A 10,490-nucleotide genomic window follows, 5' to 3' on the forward strand; every position below is an offset into this window, starting at 1 on the left:
TGGCTGTCCTGGAACTCACTCTGTAGACCAGGCTGGCCTTGAACTCAGAAATCCACCTGCCTCTGCCTCCCGAGTGCTGGGATTAAAGGTGTGCACCACCATGCCCAGTGCTGTTTACTTTTACTTTTCTTTAGAAGAGAGGTATTTTATTTGTTTGAATTGTTGTCCCCTCCCCCTTTTAAAATAAAGTAGTAAACTCTGTAAAAGCATCCAAATATATTTTTCAATCCACTATTTGAGAACAACATTTGTGTCAATGTCCTCCTGTCCCAATGATGGAAAAAGTAACGAGCAATTAGCATTACAGTTTGTTAGAAATTTAAAAGGGAATAATGAACCAGGTGATAAAGTTAAAGGTTTCTAATGAGAGGGCCTTGAATGCCAGGCATTGGGTGTGCAGTGTTAGTTGGTAGACTGACAAAACGCTGTGAATGAAATCGTGGAAGTATAAACCATGGTTGGAAGACAAACTATGAGGTTAATATATGATCATTGTTTACTCATTCATTCTGAGGCATAGTTTCTGAAGGCAATGTCACAAATGTATAGTTGAATAATCAGAGAGATACAAAAAATAGTGATCATTTACTCAGTATAAAACCCATGAGGAGTTTTATATGGATTTTCACACTTATTATTATTATTGACAATATCATCACGTATGTATTGCAATTGCTCCCACTCTCCAGACTGGAAGAAGCCCAAAAAGACAATCTTATACTTAAGTTATAGTATATGCTGCTAGTCACAATGAAACTCACTTTTTTGTACTCTAGTAGAAAAAATAAGCATCAATGGCATCTCACAGGAAGAATATATACTTAATAAATGATAGGACTCTGATTTTTAGTTCTGGAATTTGGAGCTTAGAGGTGACCTCCTTAATCAATGTACTTCTAGAACATACCTTATTATAACTGAATAAATTTTATAGGAAATTCTCATTTGTTTTTGATGGAAGAATTTCACTATGTAGCTCCATCCGCTCTGAAACTTGCAGACTTCTACTGTATATACAAGTTGGCCTTTAACTCACATAGATCCACCTGCTTCTGAATTTTGACCACTGGGATAAAAGGTAGGCAGAGACACCTTGTTGTCATTGGTGGTGTTCTTTTTTTTATTTAAATTTTTTATTAGATATTTTCTTCACTTACATTTCAAATGCTATTCTGAAAATCCCCTATACCCTTCCTCTGCCCTGCTCCCCTACCCACCCACCCCCACTTCTTGGCCCTGACATTCCCCTGTACTGGGGCCTATAAAGTTTGCAAGACCAAGGGGCCTCTCTTTGCAATGATGGCCAACTAGGCCATCTTCTGCTACATATGCAGCTAGAGACACGAGCTCTGTGGGTATTGGTTAGTTCATATTGTTGTTCATTGGTGGTATTCTTATATTAGTCAAGGGCAGAACAGTTGGCAGTCCTTTGTTCATCCCTTGCTTGATGCCTGATTAGGTGGCCCATGCTACTTTATGTCTAGGACACATGTAAACCAAACCAAACCAAACCAAACCAAACCAAACCAAACCAAACCAAACCAAACCAAACCAAACCAAACCAAATCAAATCTAGGCAGCTCAGCTCAGGAGGAGATAGAGAATGAAACCTGCTTTCCACCATGCCATGCAGTACAGGCAGGGAAAGAGACTTAGAGACTTGATCTCCACCCCATGGCCATGGTGAGCCACAGACATACAGAGCCACAAAGAGAAGGAAGACATACATAGACCTCCATACCAGCAAATCATCCACAGTCCAGCACTCTGGCCCACTGCACAGTCAGGCTGTAGACACTAGCTTGCTGCCATGTCACACAGCTCTGCCCCTCAGCAGCTGCAGCACTCTGGAAAGCAGTCACTGCACCTTACCTGGGCAGCACAGCAGAGCTGGCCCTGGTGGTGGACATGCAGGTGAGCTGACCCAGGAGAGTGAGAAAGTAGGAGAGCTGGCTCTGCTACATGTCTGCCATGAGGTGGAATGAGTGTAGGAGTTATATCCTTCCTCCCTTGCACCTTGCCACCTTAAAAGGCTAGGAGAGCTGACCCCAGGGTCATGAGAGTAGGTGAGCTTGTTGGCTGTAGGACTCAGGAGAGTGGGCTCTGTACCTCACCTGGGCAGCATAGTAGGGGTCGCCGTGATTGAGGGTTCACTCATTGGGGTGAACCAGCTCTGAGAGCAAGAACACTGGAGAGCTAGCCCCACCACTGATCTGCCAAGAGGTGGCATAGGTGTGGGGGTGATGACCTCCTTCCTTTCTCCTCATCACATGTGGTATTTGGGAAACCTGGCCTGAAGGCATGAGAACAAGAAAGCTGTCCCTGACTGGTCACTGGCTGTAGGACTCTGGAAAGCTGACCTTGAACCTCACACAGACAACATGGTGGAGCTGGCCCTGATGATGATGGCCTGGATGAACCAGCAGGTATGAGAGATGGAGAGTTGTCCCAGTTTCTCATAGGTTGCAGTGCTTGAGAGAATGTGCTCCACACCTTGCTTGGGCAGCCCGGTGAGGGTGTCTCTGAAGGCCTGGGTGCAGGTATGTTGCTCCAAGGGCATGAGAACAAGAGAGTTGACTCTGCCTCCTTCCAATGGCACCACTGGTTGGCAACACCAGAGGAGTGCTGTAGAACTCAACCTGGTGGTGTAGACAAGGAAGAGCAGGCATACTGATCAAATATGCTCCCACCCAGGCCCAGATCCAGGGCTCTGCGCTGGCCCACTCCAAAATCTCTATCATCTTTGAATGGCTGGGACACGCAAAAGAGCCAGTCCTACTGAACCAAAGCTTCAGAATCTCCACTACACAGGACAACAACAGGATAACTGGTAGTAGTCCTGGTGAGGATCCAGTATTGATAATGTCACAGAAGTCAGAGATCTCTAACTAGACCAATGACTCTTTGCAATGAACATTTGCAGGTGAAGATGGGTGGACAGATGGGTATACTGTGGGACACACTGTGACACACTACAGATTCCATAATGAGAGGTTTTCTATGCTTTGGTTTTTTTGTTTGTTTGTGTGCGTGTTTTGTATTTGGGAAGAAGATGTAGCAAAGTTGAAGGGCAGATATGAGGGTACAGGGAGATGAGCAGTACTGGGGTGCATGATGTAAAATTCACAAGGAATCTGTAAAAAGTTAAAAAATGAAATATATAAAATAATTTGTTTCAGCTATACCACCCCTGGGCATTTACCCAGAAGATGCTCCAACTTGTAATAATGACACATGCTCCACTATGTTCATAGTAGCCTTATTTATAATAGCCAGAAGCTAGAAAGAACCCAGATGTCCCTTAACAGAGGAATGGATACAGAAAATGTGGTACATTTACACAATGAAGTACTGCTCAGCTATTAAAAACAATGAATTCATGAAATTCTTAGACAAATGGACGGATCTGGAGGATATCATCCTAAGTGAGGTAACCTAATCACAAACAAACACACATGATATGCAGTCATTGATAAGTGGATATTAGCACAGAAGTTCAGAATACCCAAGATACAATTTGCAAAACACATGAAACTGAAGAAGAAGGAAGACCAAAGTGTGGATACTTTGATCTTTCTTAGAAGGTGGAACAAAATACCCATGGAAGGAGTTACAGAGACAAAGTGTGAAGGAGAGACTGAAGGAATGACCATCCAGAGACTGACTCACCTGGAGATCCATCCCATAAATACCCACCAAAAGCAGACACTATTGTGGATGCCAACAAGGGCTTGCTGTCAGGAGCCTGATATATCTGTCTTCTGAGAGGTTCTGCCAGTGCCTGACAAATACAGAAGTGGGTGCTAAAAGATGTAAATGTCATTGTACTGTACTTTATGTGGCAACAAGTTCTAGATCTACAGTGGCATTTGTGGCCTCAGTTTTAGGAAGCATATATCTATATACAAAAATTATATTTTCTTCAGATTTTAATACTCAATTTATTTGAAAAGATATTTTTCTATACCAGTTGCATAGATCTAGAGTGATATTTGCATTTTATTGTAAATAGCTTTTTTTCTTACATTATATATTCTGATTACAGCTTCCACTTCCTCTACTCTTAGTTTTTCCTCACCCATCTGGATCCACTCCCTTTCTGTCTTTCATTAGCAAAAAAACAAAAAACAAAAAACAAAAAAACAAAAAATCCCTGGACTTCTAAGCAAGGATAAAATAAAATAAAACAAAACAGAGACTGACATATTTGAATAGGGTATAGCAAATGAACAGAAGAGAAAAAGCCCAAGAAACTGATATAGACAAAGAGGCCCCCTTGTTAGCACACTTGGGAATCACATAAACTTGAAGCCATAGCATATATGGAAAGGACTTGCAAGGGAAAAATAAAATCTATAAATAAAATTAAAGAAATATAAAAATAAAAAACAGTTTAAAATTTATAATAGTAGTTAATTTATTTACTTTACATTCCGATTGCAGCTTCCCCTTCCTCCTCTCCTCCAAGTCTCTCCTTCTCTCCTTTCCTCTCCCCATCATCTTGTCCTCCTGTTTTCCTCTGGAAAGGGAAGGTCTCCCATGGATAGCAATCTGCCTTGGTATATCCAGTTGCAGTAAGAGTAGGCACATCATTTCCTATTGTGGATAGACAAAGAACCCCAATTATGGGAAAGGGATCCAAAGGCCAGCAACAAAGTCAGAGATAGCTCCTGCTATTAGTAGTCCCAAATGATGTCCAAGCTAGACAACTGTTAGATAAGTATTATTTTATTTAGTATACAATCCAACCTGCTCAGTGTGTATAATGTTATGTGTTTTAAGTGGTGATCATTTGGTAGTGGATAACCAATTGAGGTTTTATTCTTTGGAGAAGAATATTTCTTCATCTCTTAGCATACCTCAGTTGATTGTCTTCCCAAGTCCACATTGGTATGTCGGTTGTTGTCCTTGTTCAGCTTACAATTGGCAATCAGTTTGGTGAGACTATATGGGTGTAGATTCTCAAATTCCAAGGAGACTTAATCTCAGAGAAAACTCCCTGTTCTTCTGGATCTTAAAATCTTTCTGCTCCTTCTTTTGCAATGATCTCAAGCCTTTGCTGTAGGAGATATATTATAGATGTATCCATTAGGGCAGGCTCTACACTTTTGTATTTTTAAGAGTTATGATTTTCTATAGTGGTTGTGAAAAGTTTTCTGAGTGAGGATTTAAAACTAAACTTATCTGTGGATATAAGTATAAATATTTAGGTTGTAGTTAGGAATTATTCTGGTACAGTAAAATGGTGGTTGTACAATGTCCTCTAAGATCACTTCCCTAACTCTGTGTAGTTGACTAGGTTTCCAGTCCCAGGCAGGAATTCTTTCTTGTTGAGTGGGTCTTAAGTACAATTAGAGACCCATTAGTTATGACTGAGGCATGTGTATCATTATTGCACTCTTAGAGTGGTTGTGCCATGCTGGTAGGAAATAATTATTATTATTGTAAATTATATAAGGAGAAAGAAAAACAATTGTTTAAAACCACAATGTTTTGAATGGGCTGAAGAACAATAAATTCAAAGTAGAATTAGTGGGCACTAAACTACATATGTGATTGTGAGTTTTGAGGCACCTATGGACCACTCTTAACAGACTACTCTGCACTGGATTATGAAGAAAACATCATATCCAAAATGCAGTATCTATACATATGATATTGTATGACTAAAATTAAAATCATTAAGATCATTACAAAGCATAAAATGATATAGAATAATGAACATAAGTTAAAACAAAACCCAATACTATGGTAAGCTATTTGTGGCAGCATAATTCTGTTATCCTGGCTATTCAGGAAATTTCAGCAAGAAGTCACAAATTCAAGGCCAGTATGGCCTACACATTGAGTCTGACTCTATTCTAGGTAAGAAAAATTGAGTCCCTGATTCAAAAATAAAGTGGAAAACAATGTTGTATAATAGCTTAGTGGTTTGCAAAATGTACATGACCCTGGGCACAATTTAATACCTACTTAATAGTTAATTCTGTGGGTCATGATCTACTGGTGTCCTTGACCCCTCTGGCTCCTAAAATCATTTCTCTCCCATGTCTATGGGGTTCTTTGAACTCCTATTAATTTTACTGTTAACCTTTTTGTGTTGCTCCTAAAATGCAGAAAACAGAGTTGGACTAAGTCATCTTGTAATGCAATTGTATCCTTATTTCGAAATGCATAAAAATAAATCTGAATTCTCTCAAAAATATAGTAAGAAAATCTAAAATACAATATTTAGGTAGAATTTTATGGTAAAGATTATTTGAGTATAATGTTAGGATACTATTAGGAATATTAAAAACTCAACCAAACCCCTATTCAGTTACAAATAAACCTAACAAATTCAATCTACTCTTCCCTTTCTTCCCCAAATGAAAATGAAATTGAGTTTAAATGTTTTTCATTCTCTAAGTAATGGAGCAGGAGAGGTAGCTCAATTGATGGCCATTAAATAGTTAAGGAGGTCAAAAGTCATTTGATTAGTAACATTTGTTCAAAACAGAAATTTGATCATAAGTTTGACTATTTAAGTTCCAGAGTAACCGAAGTTTAGAATATTTCCAGGCACTTGCAAAAATGCTTGAGCCATGAACAGTAGAGCACAGTTTAGAAAGTATAAGGTCAGTCTTACTTATGCTTGAGGAAGAAGAAATATTTGCTCATCATCTCTATATTTTCTGAACAAGCTCATGGGTAAGAAAATTATGTAATATAGATATGCAAAGTACAGGTAAAACATTCAAATGGGCCAAATTGCATATTTAGGAACCTAGAAAAAAATTAAATGAAGAATTGTGTTTTGGGGAAAAATAACTGTAAAGAATTTTCATAATACAATTACTAGGCCATCAAGAAAGACAATTTCATTTCTTTGCATTTAAAAAAATGTTGCTTTCTAACTATTCATGAAACATGAAGTGTTTAAAGGAAAGGAATTTAGTCTGTTTTTCTTTGGAAAATCAAACTGACTTTAACAAAGAATTACTGAGCTTCATTCTATGTAGTCTGCAAGCCACAGAAGTGAATCACCAGCTCCTGATACACAGTGTGGCTACACTTGGATTTTTGATATATATCTAAAGATGCCATAGACACAGATTCCTTCCAACCACAGACTGAAGCAGGATACCCAAGTACTCTTTGTGATGAATAACACGTACACAAACCATAGCAGAGGCAGAAGAGAATACTGAGAGTTTAAAAAGTGATGTTACAGAGAAAGGGGACAGCAAAGTATGGAAGAAGTCAGCTTTTACTATGCTGTTTTTTTTTCTCCTGGTTTCTATCTCTTTTAGATTTTGTTTCAATTCCCTAATCTGGTTGCACAGAAACTGCCATACTGGTTTCTCCTTTGGCAACACTCTGTGTCCTCTCATTCTTCCATCTGCTCTTTTAAATAATCGAAAGAGTGAATTATAGAAATGTTGCTTTGGGATAAATAGATTGGTTTTTATGTCCTGCTGATTCTACTTACTGGTTGGTTGACCATAGGTAAGTCACTTTACCTAGTTTAAATAAGAATTTTCAAGCCTCAGTTTTCTAAAATATAAAAGTAGACTGCTAACAGTTGTATGCTAATAGTATTGTGATAATTAAATAATGAAAGTTAACAGGCTCCATAAATTTCTATAGTAATCATTTCCACGAATACTCATTTTATAGTGGAAGATACTGTTCCAAATTTTTAGTGCATTCAGAAAAATAACACAGTCTCTGTCTTTGAAGGATTTCACTAAAATCTGGGCACATCTACTTTACATCATTTCATATACATGCTTTGTTTCACAATCTAAACTGATTTATGTCATATTACCCCAGAGTTCTCTTTCAAGATTTTCAGATTAATAAACTAATATATGATGATGTGCTTTTGCCTCATGGGAGCACTATGGATTATACATAAGAACATATGAACATTTACAACAGAACTCTAGAAGATTGTATGGCAAACTGGGGGATGACTAATAGAAGGAATTTCAAGTGCCCCACCCTGCCAAAGTTCAGCTTTCTGTAGATCACATGTGGAAGTGGTTTTGTGTACTGACAACATGTGGGAGACCAGTATTGCTGATACTTTATTGAAATGTAAAAATATGACTTGTTTTATTAAAAGAAATTTGGCAAAATGTTATCAAGACCTGAAAAAATTCATACATTTTGAATTGGCAATGATACTTTGAGGACTCCTTGGTGAATTAAAGTTGGAAAAAGTGATTGTGACAAAAGTTCATCTTGAAGATATTGAAACGGTTTAGTGTGTAAATACATTTGCCATTAAGCCTGATCACTTGAATTCAAGTCCTATCATCCACATGATAGACAGAGATAACTAGCTCCTTAAAGTTGTCCTCTGATCTGCATACATGCACTGTGGAGGTGTGCATATACAATCATACACAACACATAAATAAAAGGTAAGAATGAGAGTTCACTTTGGCAGAAAATAATTGCAAGTAGAATCAATGACCAATGATGGAGGAAGGGTGATTAAAGAAATTGTACTAGATTAGTTGCTGCAAATTTGGACATGTCTTTTATACATTATAAGGAACAAAGGCAAATCTTGCATTACTAAACAGGCCCAGAGACAGAGTCATGCTTAGGTGGGAGCCACAGAAAACTCTCTTGCTAAGTCTATGCTTGCTAAGTTTACCTTCAGTCTATGCTGTCCCTTCATGGTTAGGCACAGGTAGCAGTTATATCTGAGAACTCTCTTTATAACTCATTTCCCTCTCTCATGGTGCCATCCTGCCAAGCTGAATCATGGACCAGAGCTGCATCTATGTGCCTTCTTGTTGAATAAGACCTGGGATCCTCACTCTGCTCTTGCTCAGTACTACCTCTCTTGGTGCAGGTCCAGGTGGAAGCCATATCTGAAAGCTCCATTACTATATTTGATGGAGGGCTCTCACTTGGCACAACACCTCCATGCTGCTCTTCCAGGCTCAGGTAGGAACCAGTTTTCAAGTTCTCTTGGCTCACACGTAGCCAGGATCAGAATTTGTTCATTCATTTGCTCATTCTGACCCTAGTTACTGGACCTGTGCTTCCCTTTAGGCTCAGGTCCAGACTCAACTGGTAGCTGCATTGACATCCTCTTTACAATTGTTTTCCTGGTCATTTGTCCTGTAGCACATGCCTAAAGAACATTCTTGACTTTGCCCAAGTAGTATCACACAATCCTCTGTCCCACCAGTTACCACTAAGTTCTATCTACTCCATCCTCTCCCATTACTAATCAATGCTGAGTGGTTAAGGAATTAACCTGTTCTCTCTTTCCATCTGACCTGAAAGCAAACCAAGACAAGGCAAGAACAATAAAACCAAGCTTCCATTCAGCATTGGCAAGGAAGTCTAAAACCTCATACTAGATGCACAAATAGTGAAATAAATCTACTTCCTTTTAATCAAGGGAACAGTAACCATGAAGAAATATTCTCAAACTTCTAAAGATGAAACAAGCATTATACTGGACATCATGAAATTAACCCAATTCAATGATGGTAGGTGATTTTAACACCTTACTTTCTATAATAGACAGGTCATTTGAATAAAATATAAAAATGAAATGTTGGCATTAACAGACCTCATCCATCAAATAGAGTTAACAGATATTAGTGTAATACTCCACTAAACACCAAAGAATATACATTTTACTCAACAGACAAGGATATTTCTCTAAGATGGTCCACATATTGGGACACAAATGAAGTCTCAATAAACACAGATAAAGTGAAATGACTCCATGTGTCCTATCTGACCTCAGTGCAATAAAAGTCAAAATCAAGAGTAAGTGAATCTCTAAAAGTTTCATCAACTCATGAAAACTAAACAACACACTACAGACCTAGGAAGAAATAATAATAATAATAATAATAATAATAATAATAATAATAATAATAATAAACAGAAAGTGGAAAGTAGAAATACACAAACTCCCAAAAGGAGTTTAAAGGAAAGCCTTTGGGATGTACTGCTGGGAAGCACTTACCTTTCTAGGTGCCTCCATTCAGAAGTCAAAAAAAAGCACCTCAAGTGTTTGTAAAAACACAAACAAATCAAATCCAAATTCAGCCATCAAAAGAAATAAGAACCAGGGCAGAAATTAACATTATAGAAAAACAAATGGAAACCCAAACACCCTAGATAATCAATGAGTCTGAGAGCAGGTTCTCTGAAAAAAAAATACACAAACAACAGTGACTTAGCTTAATTAACCTTATGAAAGGGGATACATTATTAATAAAATTAGGGATGAATAAAGAAACATTGCAAACAGACACTAAATTAATTCTGAAAACTTTAATGGAATACTTAAAAGTGCCGTGTTGTATTAAAAGAAATAGATGATTTTCTTGATACACATAAACCACCAAAATTAAACTAAGAGTTCAACAACTCAAACAGACCCAGGACAAATGAGAAGACAGAAATAGAAAAAAATCTTTCCAACTAAAAGCAGCCCAAGTGTACATAGAGAGACAGTAGGATTC

Source organism: Mus caroli, chromosome X (genome assembly GCF_900094665.2).
Source record: "Mus caroli chromosome X, CAROLI_EIJ_v1.1, whole genome shotgun sequence".
NCBI lineage: Eukaryota > Metazoa > Chordata > Mammalia > Rodentia > Muridae > Mus > Mus caroli.